The sequence below is a fragment of the Anopheles merus genome, unplaced genomic scaffold, assembly GCF_017562075.2.
Source record: "Anopheles merus strain MAF unplaced genomic scaffold, AmerM5.1 LNR4000661, whole genome shotgun sequence".
Taxonomy (NCBI): Eukaryota; Metazoa; Arthropoda; class Insecta; order Diptera; family Culicidae; genus Anopheles; species Anopheles merus.
The window spans coordinates 25137-34993 of NW_024428241.1; positions in this window are offsets into that span (position 1 = coordinate 25137).

Sequence of the window (9857 nt, forward strand, 5' to 3'; positions counted from 1 at the left end):
AACTCATCCCAACCGCCATCTGTTGTGAGTGATATTGCCATGTTTCTTGCAAAAGAATTATGATTAAAAGGTTATGTTGTGCTCCCGCCACCAGTCGCCCTCTGAATCCCTCCCCTCGGGAAACCTACTCATCATACACAATCACACACAAACACATACACACATACGCATCCACAGTCGGCGAAAATATTTTGACAAATTAGCATCACCCGTTTCGGTGGCGGGGGCAACATTCTCTTTCACCCCGCAAAGCCACACTAATGAACGATCGCGTTCGCTAATGCGATCGTTCCCTTGTGCGATTTAGCGATTGCTTCCATCTTCATCATCAAACATCATCGCGGCACATTATCAACGTCATTTGACACAGTGGGGAACGGGGGGTGCGCTCGCTCGTGCCGAAGCCATGTGGTCCCATCCATCCTCTCCTCGGCTCGCTTCCATATGCTTGTCGTTTCGGCGGGTTGCGGTTGCGGATAGGAGCGGAATGGGGTCACTGGCTCCCGACTGTTGTGACATTCGCTTTTCCAAACAAACTCCGGTCTCGACGCCGGTCTCTAACGAGTGTCGCGTGGAAAAATACAATTTATTTGTTTCGAGGTCTCGACTTCGTGTTTCTGTATGTGTGTGTGTGCGATACCAAAGCAAAAAGCAACGGGATTAGTGTCGGTGCGCTGTGGTTTTTCACTGGAGGGAATGAAAAACGTTTTGCGGAAATTTCGTCCCCCCCCCTCACCCAAAATCCGGAGTTTCCCATCGACTGGGGGCAGAGCTTGTCGGTGGCTCGTCACACTCACCACGAGAACCGGCAACACCGCGGGATTGAGTTGTTTATAAACTAGTGCGTGTGAAAATATAAACATGCCCGTGGGTCTCACTGCTCCACACAGCGCGCTACTTTGTATTATTATTAATTATTGAAACTGCTGCCGACGAAGTCCGCTCACGCTTCAAGAGTTTCTGGTTCCAAGATCCTTCCCTTCCCAGCCCGTGGGGGAAGGAGTGGGGTTTTAGTTTATTTGCCAATGTTTGTGTGTTAATTAGCGAGTGGTAAAGCGTAACAAGATTTCCCAACTAACAACAACAGGGACAACAGGGATCAAAATTGGACCAAACGAAAAAAGGTTTCACACTTTAATCGGTAGGAAAAAAATATTCATCACACACACACACACACTGGTGTGTGGCATGAAACAACGGCGGCAGCAATGTTTTAATCCAGCCGGAGGTCAGAAGGCGACGGGTAAAACAATACAACGTGTCGAGTGGAGGGAAAGTAAAAAAAAAACAGCAACCAAAAAGCCAAACACAGGTAAATGAATGGCAGAATCTTTGATATAATCGGACTAAGTCACTGCGAACACGGAGGGGACACTGGGTTTGGAATCGAATACCCAAGGAGATATGTGATACCTTTTCCGTGCACTTTTCCGGCTTCCGAGCAGTGGCTCTTTACCTTGTGCATGTGTCTTGAGTGGAGTTTTTCCTTCGATTGATACGAATCGGATTACATGCAAAAATGAAAAATACACGTACGGAACGTCCCAGACGACCCAGACGGAATTTGAGGGGGGCGGTGCAGTGCATCGATAATGATGTGGATGCAAATTAAGTTAGTTTGTTGTTGGCAAAGCCATCCTTGTTAGTTCCGGGTGTCACATCGCCCCGGGATGTGACGACATTTGTGGCCGGGTGTGATAGAAAATGCATAAACAATTATTGATCGACAATGTAGCATACGAGCTACAAATTATTGCATTTGTTTTTTTAGAATTAAAAGAAAAATAATTAAAATGATTTTTCTAGCAAATAACAGACCGTAAGAGTGACGCATAAGCCGTAAGAGTGACGCATTAATTTAATGAGATGAAAACCAGGTGGAAATTTTGTTTTCCCTTTTCTCTGCGATATAATTCCAGATTCGGCGCGTGACACAACATTTCTGTTCCGTTTCTCACCACACACATTAAACCAAACGCCATAGCCCCAAGCACAACAATTTCGTGCACAATTCGAAAATAGCTAAACACGTGGTGGAGTGAAATTAAAAAAAAGGGGACGAAAGAAGCAAAATAAAATCCCCGTCAACGATGCATTAATCAAACGCAGAGCACGGGCACGCACGCCTGCACGGTGATCTTCACGATCTGTGCGATCACGAACCAATCTTACGCTCCCCCCCCAATCCATATGGATTGCTTGTATCCCAACACGCTTCACCGGTATCGCCCGGTACCGTGCCATGTTTTCATCTGTCAGCCTTAATTCTCGATTCCTGCGTCCGATTATTTTCCCGGGAAACCCAAAATCAAGCTCCCGGCGACTGTTTCGCGTTCACCGTCCTGCTGCCCAGATGAGAAATGGGAGTGGTGCATGTGCGCTTGCCTGAGCCCGATATAAACGGTCACCCTGTTCCACTAATTCTCTCTATCGTGTTGGGAAGGGAGGTTATCCCCCCCTCCTCCCTATAGCGGGGTGGCCAGCAAGAATTTTCCCCTCGTGAAGGAAACAAAAACAACAGCTCCATGACAGAATCCATTAGTTTGGATAATTTCGGTGAATGTACGCGCTCCCTCTTTCCAGGGCGATTGCCGCTTCCGCTGTCAGCGTTTTTTTGTGTGTTTTGGTGTTTTTGATTTCTGTGTTTTTATTAATCAATCGCAGGGCTGTTGCTGCGACCCCCGCGGCAGTAATCGATAAAAGGTACGCACACACATACAAAATGGGAACCAACCAAGAAACATGTTAAATTTTTAACGGAGGATGTTCATCAATTATAGTGGCGTGTGTTGCGGATAGACTCCGCTTATAAATAAGTGCTGGTGAGTGGTGAGACGTGTTTCATTGGAGCAATAAAGTGACATGTTCAATTCCACTCCAAAAGTGGGTGGACTCATGTTTGGAGCTTGATAAGTGAATGTTTGCTCTGCTGCTGGTATGATATCGTGTGTCAGGGCAATGGTTGGCATCATCATTGAGTGTGATATCAATTAATTGGCTCGTCAAGCAAACTATCACAGCAAACAGCAAGCGTTTGGGGCGTGTTAACTTATCAGCGGTACTGTGTGATATTGGGCAGAACGCGAAATAAAACATCTGTATTGTAACGTTTTTCTCTTTCACTGTCCCACCAAATGACGCACTACAACTATTCGATTAGTGTATGGCAAAGAGGCTTACCGCTCTCTTGTTCTGCTGCCGGAGGGGTGTAGTTCCCCCAAAAGTTCCTCAAAACGATTCTCGCCCAAATTTGACCCTACATTTCAAGCAGGTTCGTCCGAACAAATCGGACGAGTGTTATTTTTCATTTCAATCAACCGATCAGATCATCAGCCTGGCCCCGTGTTTTCCACCAAATAGACGCGTTATAAATCACATTAAAAAGCTATAAAACGCAAAACGTACCGCAGACTTAACAGTGTGAGAAAAAACTTCAACCAGAGATAGTAACCGAGCGAGAGAGAGAGAGAGAGAGAGAGAGAGAGAGAGAGAGAGAGAGAGAGAGAGAGAGAGAGCGACAGAGAAGCGTTAGGGATAATAAAAGCGTCTTCCAACAGCTTCCTTAAACAGAGCGGTTCTCACGTTTCATCTTGCAGGTTATTGCGCGTGGTGCGGCATTGTGGGAGGTTTGGAGAATTAGATTTTACGGTTTTATGCTGATATAAAATTTATTTCCCTTCGCTAGCTCCATTGCAAGCGCGCAGCCACAAGTCCAAAAGGGTAAGTGTAATAGGTGGGCTGGTAGTTTATATAAACAGATACGCCAAAGGCAAGAGCTATCAAAAAAAAACCTCAGCGCAAGGTTGAGGGGAATTTTTACTTCTTCGGAAAGCTTGAGAAAAAATATGAAAAACCATCTTTGAAATCTTGCGCCCAAGGCAATGATGTGTTGAAGATTTATTGGATATGAAATGATGGAGAGTACACGAATTTATACCCAACATGAGTGTTAAAGATAAAGCGCTGACATACTGAAGAAATTCTCGGAGCTTGCCAAATAAATATCTAAAGAGTTTAATATTTGCCCAAACAATTCATTCAACTGCGTTCTGCAGAATTTCCTGTTTAGTTCTTTTGCACGCATGGCATGTCAACCGCTTATTATACTGACCGAGCTTGGCAAAGGAAGTTCTGCCCCGAGGCTACAATTTAATCAGCTCCAAAATGTGTGAGCATTTTTATATGTTTTCTTATGTGTGTATGTGTGTAGTTTTTGTCTCTTCCACTGCAGCGTACATTCAAGCGGCAGAATATAAGCTGGAAGCAAAAAAAAAGCCACTCCATCTGGAGAATAGTTTACAGCAGCAGAATTGCATGACGAAGACTGCTTTCATGGGTTAAAAAGAGAAAATGTAAAAACAGAACGACCCTGCATTTAAATCGAATTCAAATTACCCTCTATCCAGGGATTGCGTCCAATATTCCATCACCTTACTCCACCACCCAGTCGTGTACTATTTGCATTCGTACGATAAGCGTTTAATTGCATGCATGTTTCATGTTCACAACTTGGACGCAGCTTGGCTATTATTGAGCATATAAGCAGAAAGCATTTTTGAGTGTGTAGTACACTTATGCTGGCGTAGGGAACACAGCTTTGGATGTTGATTATGTGATAAGCACAAAAAAAAAAGTATAAAGCATGTGTAATATTTTAATAATTAAATTTCCAATACGAATTCCATAACGACGGGGAAACAAATCTTCTATTGAGAATATAGCCTGTGAACAAAGCACTAACATTTTTGTAGGGTATAAGCAAAGCTTGTTGAAAACAAAACGTAAATGAAACGGTTTTGAAATTCATCTGGACATTATTTTCTCTTTCCTTCTTTGCCCAAGCATTCTTACATTCATGTGGTCTTCATACGACTGAGTGTGACTCAGTGAAGAAGAGATGAGGTGGGCTGAGGTAGACACGCGAAGTGGGGAAGGAAGGTGGGTAGGTTCTGTACTTCCAGCATAATCGGCATGAATATATAATAAAATTATTAAATATAATTATTTCTTATCCTGGCTTAGCAGTGTTGTGGACACGTCGTGCAAGAAAGGGTTACCTCAACACCATCGTCGCTGCCAGGTACGGTTCGTGAGGTGAGGGATGAAACGAGACGCATGGTGAGCACTGCACTCAGACCTCCCTTGTTCCGTGCGCTTCCTTGGCCAGTATGTAAATATGCGGAGCATGTTTCTTCGCTTTCTCTTTCCCAACTTGTTCCTTCGCCCTTTTTCGCTGCCCAAGTACGACGCTTCACGGGAACCAGGCCGGGGGGGGGGGGCAAGGGGTCATTGCATTTACAGGAGATGCAGCGTCGTGTGCAGAAAAGGGTATGGAACTGCTGTAAGACCACGGCAAAAAACCGCACAATTTTAATGCTTCGTCAATCATTATCGATCCATCCTCATCGCAAACGTCAAGCATAAAATGGCACGTGCGGTGTATGTGTGTGTTTCATTTGTTGTTGCTTTCCATGTCTCTGAGCTAAAGCTGTAGTAAGGAAGATGAAAATGGAAACCTTTCGATTGGCTGCAAGCGAACAGGAATGTAACGATCGTCTACGGTGATAACATTATGCTGGAAGGAATGTTAATTTCAAATTCATCTCTGTTTGTGCATAATATTATGCGTTTGCGTTTCTATACGATCTTTGTAATGAACTTGGGCTAGCAGTACCGATCAAGCCGCCTGCAAACACCGACCATCTTTGGCTCTGTTTTAGCAAGATATATTACTCTGTTGCTTGATTGTGTACAAAAAAAGAATACAATCCATTCCGATGCCAAACGAACACCTCGCACGGTGTTGTCTAGTTTGCCTGCTCGTCATTCATTCATGATACAGCGCGACAGTCCGGTACAACCACCAATGGTCAACGGAAATCATTGTACGGAACATGCCCATCGAAAAGGATGATGCACGTGCGGATAAATATTGATCAATTAATTAAGTCAATATTGGCCGTTCACAGCTCTAGCGTTCCGAGAGCCCGGAGAGCTCACACTCGTGTCTCGTCATGCACCTCACCTCATCCACCCAACATCCGGGGGACATCTAGCGCGTCGTTCCACCATACGTCCCAGCTTAAATGATCTTGTTCGAGCTGTGTTCCGATCGGCACACAATAACATCATTTTGGAGCAGCAAAAACCAGCGTCCCGATGGAACCACCACCATCAACTGGGCTGGGGCTAGCTTAGTTGAGTGAACTGTTGCACTTGGGACCAAAGATATTTTCGTGCCTTAGGAATTGTTTGAATTGTGTGGCCGGGATAGAAGGATGGACAAGATTGAGATCCGGTGACGGAGTCGCCTTTAATTGATTTGGATACCTCAACCACGCGGAATTCGTACCGATGGGTGGATCTTACTTATGGAGATGTTCACACATTTAGGGGAGGATTGTACTAGTCTACATTTCTACAAATATTGACCGTAAATTGTGTTTAAATGTTGCTGCTGGGTAAATAATTTAACGGTGGTTTTACGATGCTCTGTGAAGTATAGAGTAGACATTATTAGGTGAATGGATTCATGTTTTAGTCCGTGTTGGGATCATTTTTAAAAAGGGAAGAGGACTTCGATATTTTTCGGTATTTAGCTTCAATATTGTACCTGGCTTTTGTTGGCCCACAAAAAAAAGGAGGAAAAGCTTGGAAAAGGAAGGGAGGAAAAGGAGGGTTAGGAAAAGCTGGCTTAAAAAGTTCCGCATTGAAGTTGGTGGGTTACGAATAGCAATTATGATTCGCTACCGAACAAACGAGTATCACCTGCTTACATGCAACACTACTACCGAGAATCGTTTGTAAAACCAGAATTCGACAACCACGTGGTTACTATTTACCGGTACAAGAAACAATTAATTACAGTGTACGCATGAAAACAACAAAACGGCGGGAACTTCCCACATCATGAAACGATGCCTCCCGTTTGTGTAGATGCTACTGGCACCGTGTCCACCCACACACCTACACAGGCCCGTCTCTGTCTCTGGCAATTCAGACATTGCCAAGAACAAGTTTAAACTAGCGCCATGGAGGTTACAGCAGTCGCGCAAAAAGTCCGTATTATGCATGGAACGGCAACCGGCTTCGTTAGATATTGCCGCGGACTTGCAGAATGAATAAGAAACCCCCCGGCCCGCTACTTCTCTCCGCTGAGGCAGGGTTTGCTGAGTGCCGGGATAGCGAAATGTTTTACACTAAATTAACATATGTTAGACATCCAATGTCAGTCACAAAGAGAAGCGCTTCCTGGGGGAAGGAAGAGTACAAGGGGTGGTGAGTAAGATTGGAAGATCCGTAAAGTAAATCAGCAAAAAGTCTTTTCAGCTTAAAGGCGGTCGAACTGATCGAATGGAGTACCAACCAGTTCAAATAAAAGCGAAGGCAAACATCTATTCTTTCCACGGGTCGGGGTATTACTACTAGACAGTAGACTACACTAGAAATAGAATTTATAGACATAAAAAAAGTGTATAGATCTCACTAGTATAATTAGAGATCCACTTTGTGGTCGCGTCTACTTGGGAGGGAAGATTTCATCCATCAGATGTGTGTCGGGAATAGGTCTCGATGGTTTCAATCAATTTTCCCACAACGTACTGTGCCGTAACCGTAACACCATCGTGTTCGCCCGGTCAGCGCGCTTGATGGATCATCTTCGTCGATGGAGAAACTGGCGAGTCTCAGAATCGGGAAAATTGACTTCCATCGCTCATCATCATCCATCCATGGTTGGGGGTGAGGGGTAGATGGGCGAGAACTTAGCATACCGAAATACTTCCAATCCCTGGGGCAAAATGGCACACCACGGCGCGCTCGATGCGCAACACGTAATTAAAAATCGAATTCGGAAAGCATTTCGGTGGAAACTCAATGCTCCCCCGGTCAAGGGGTGGCTTGCGCGCGTTCGATCAGACAAAATGGACATGGTTGCGGTTGCATTAGCGAGTGGATTGAATTTCCTCCATTTAATGGATGTAACAATACACAACAAATACATACATCACACAGCCGAAGATCAGGCGCAAGTTCACCACTGCCAGCAGCGTTAAAATCGAGCTTGCGCGTTCGATTGCTTAATTGAGTAACATATGGTACGCTTTTGGGGCGGTACTGGTGCAGATTGCGAGGGTATCCTATAAGTTGAAACACGAGACATGAAAACACCCGTTGGTATTTTGGAGCAAAAATACGATATTCTTAGCTAGACACATCATAATAAGTGTTGAATGGGGGGGGGGGGGGGGCATTTGATAAAACGTACGTTCGCAGAAGGAAAAGAGTTGTGAAATGATTATTCAAACTGGTGAACTGGTGAACAACTTAATAATATTATTCACGGTAAAATATTGAACATGTCATGTTTAGATTAATTACCCACTTTATAGCACTTGCTGCCTGCACTTAAATATTGATTATTCCACCGTTTGTATTGAACATCTCTGCATGCAATAATAGTCTCATGGCAATCACTAATAAAATAATCCATGACAATATTGCTTTCATCTTGCAAATTATGATTCAAAATTGATGTGTGCAATAAAATGTCTTGCATCACACGAATAAACCACATGATATCATACTATCACGTAATACTTGCCGCAACTTGGCGTAATTTAACTAGCATCGAGATTATGGTTTCTTGGAATTCCCTTCGGTTCGCTTAAATGTAATTGATGAAACGTTGCTCACATTCAAATTATTTAAGAATACCACCATATGATACTGTATTCTTTCATTTGACATTAGACAGCTTTTTCTTATTATTTTACTTCTTACAACAAACCTCATCATTCTTGCGGAAGAGATGCAACTGTTCTCTGGAGATTTATTGCACCAAGTAACTCACAGCGGCACTGCACAATTGCTTAATTGCACTCGTAAAAATTACAATTTGAATACAATGCAAACACTGCTCGATGTCACACTGTGCGAACATGTGCCAACACACACCCGACGATGGTATGAAAATTTATTTTTGCGAAGAAAAGAACGCAAGGCAAGACTGACAGACTGACAGCGGCAAAAATTGGTGGTACAGGATCATTTTCAATTTCATTTTCACAGCCCCCCTTCTTTTGCCGTGCATCGGTCGTTGATCGAAGCTGCTGCTGCTGCTGCATTTTGATCGTTGCCGACTTCGCTCTTTGGAGCGTGTTATTCATGAGACAAATTCCTTGAAAAGCAATAAAATGCCCGATGTATGTAACGATTTTAATATGGTATCTTCCCCCGTTCCCCGGGCATGGAAGATCTGACGAAATGAAACATTTTATAATGTCTCTTCCTTGAACCGGAAGATCGTTTTAAAAAAAAATGAAAAACACTCGCGTACGAGAGGAAATGCTTTGTGATGTGTGTATGTGATGAGTTTCCTTTTTTTGTTTGTTGCACATCGTTGTGACTGTGTTCTGATGGTGTATTTTATTTACCACAGAAAAGGCATACATTCAATTTCCGGTCAATAAAAGTTTACTGAAGAAAACCAAATAAAATCCTGCTCATTTCATTATTATTATTATGCTATTGAAAAAAAAAAATATTTTTTACGTTACGAAGTAAAATTGTAAAAAACAAGTAAAACTGCACCGCAAAAAGTCCCTTGCTGCTTGATATGCTTATTTATGCGTAACCGATTCATTAGCTGTCATTATCTAAACATGAGCACAATATATGAGCAATATAACATGAGCACAATGGTACACTCATCTCTCTTATCTTGTCGGCTTTTCCCTCCTTTTATGACAACCCTCGCCTCGTAACGTGTTGGACCGATCGGACTGTCCATCCACTGTGGAGGTGCTTCAAAAGTCGTTCGTAGTTTGATTGCAAAATGCCAAACCCAAGACCAAAAA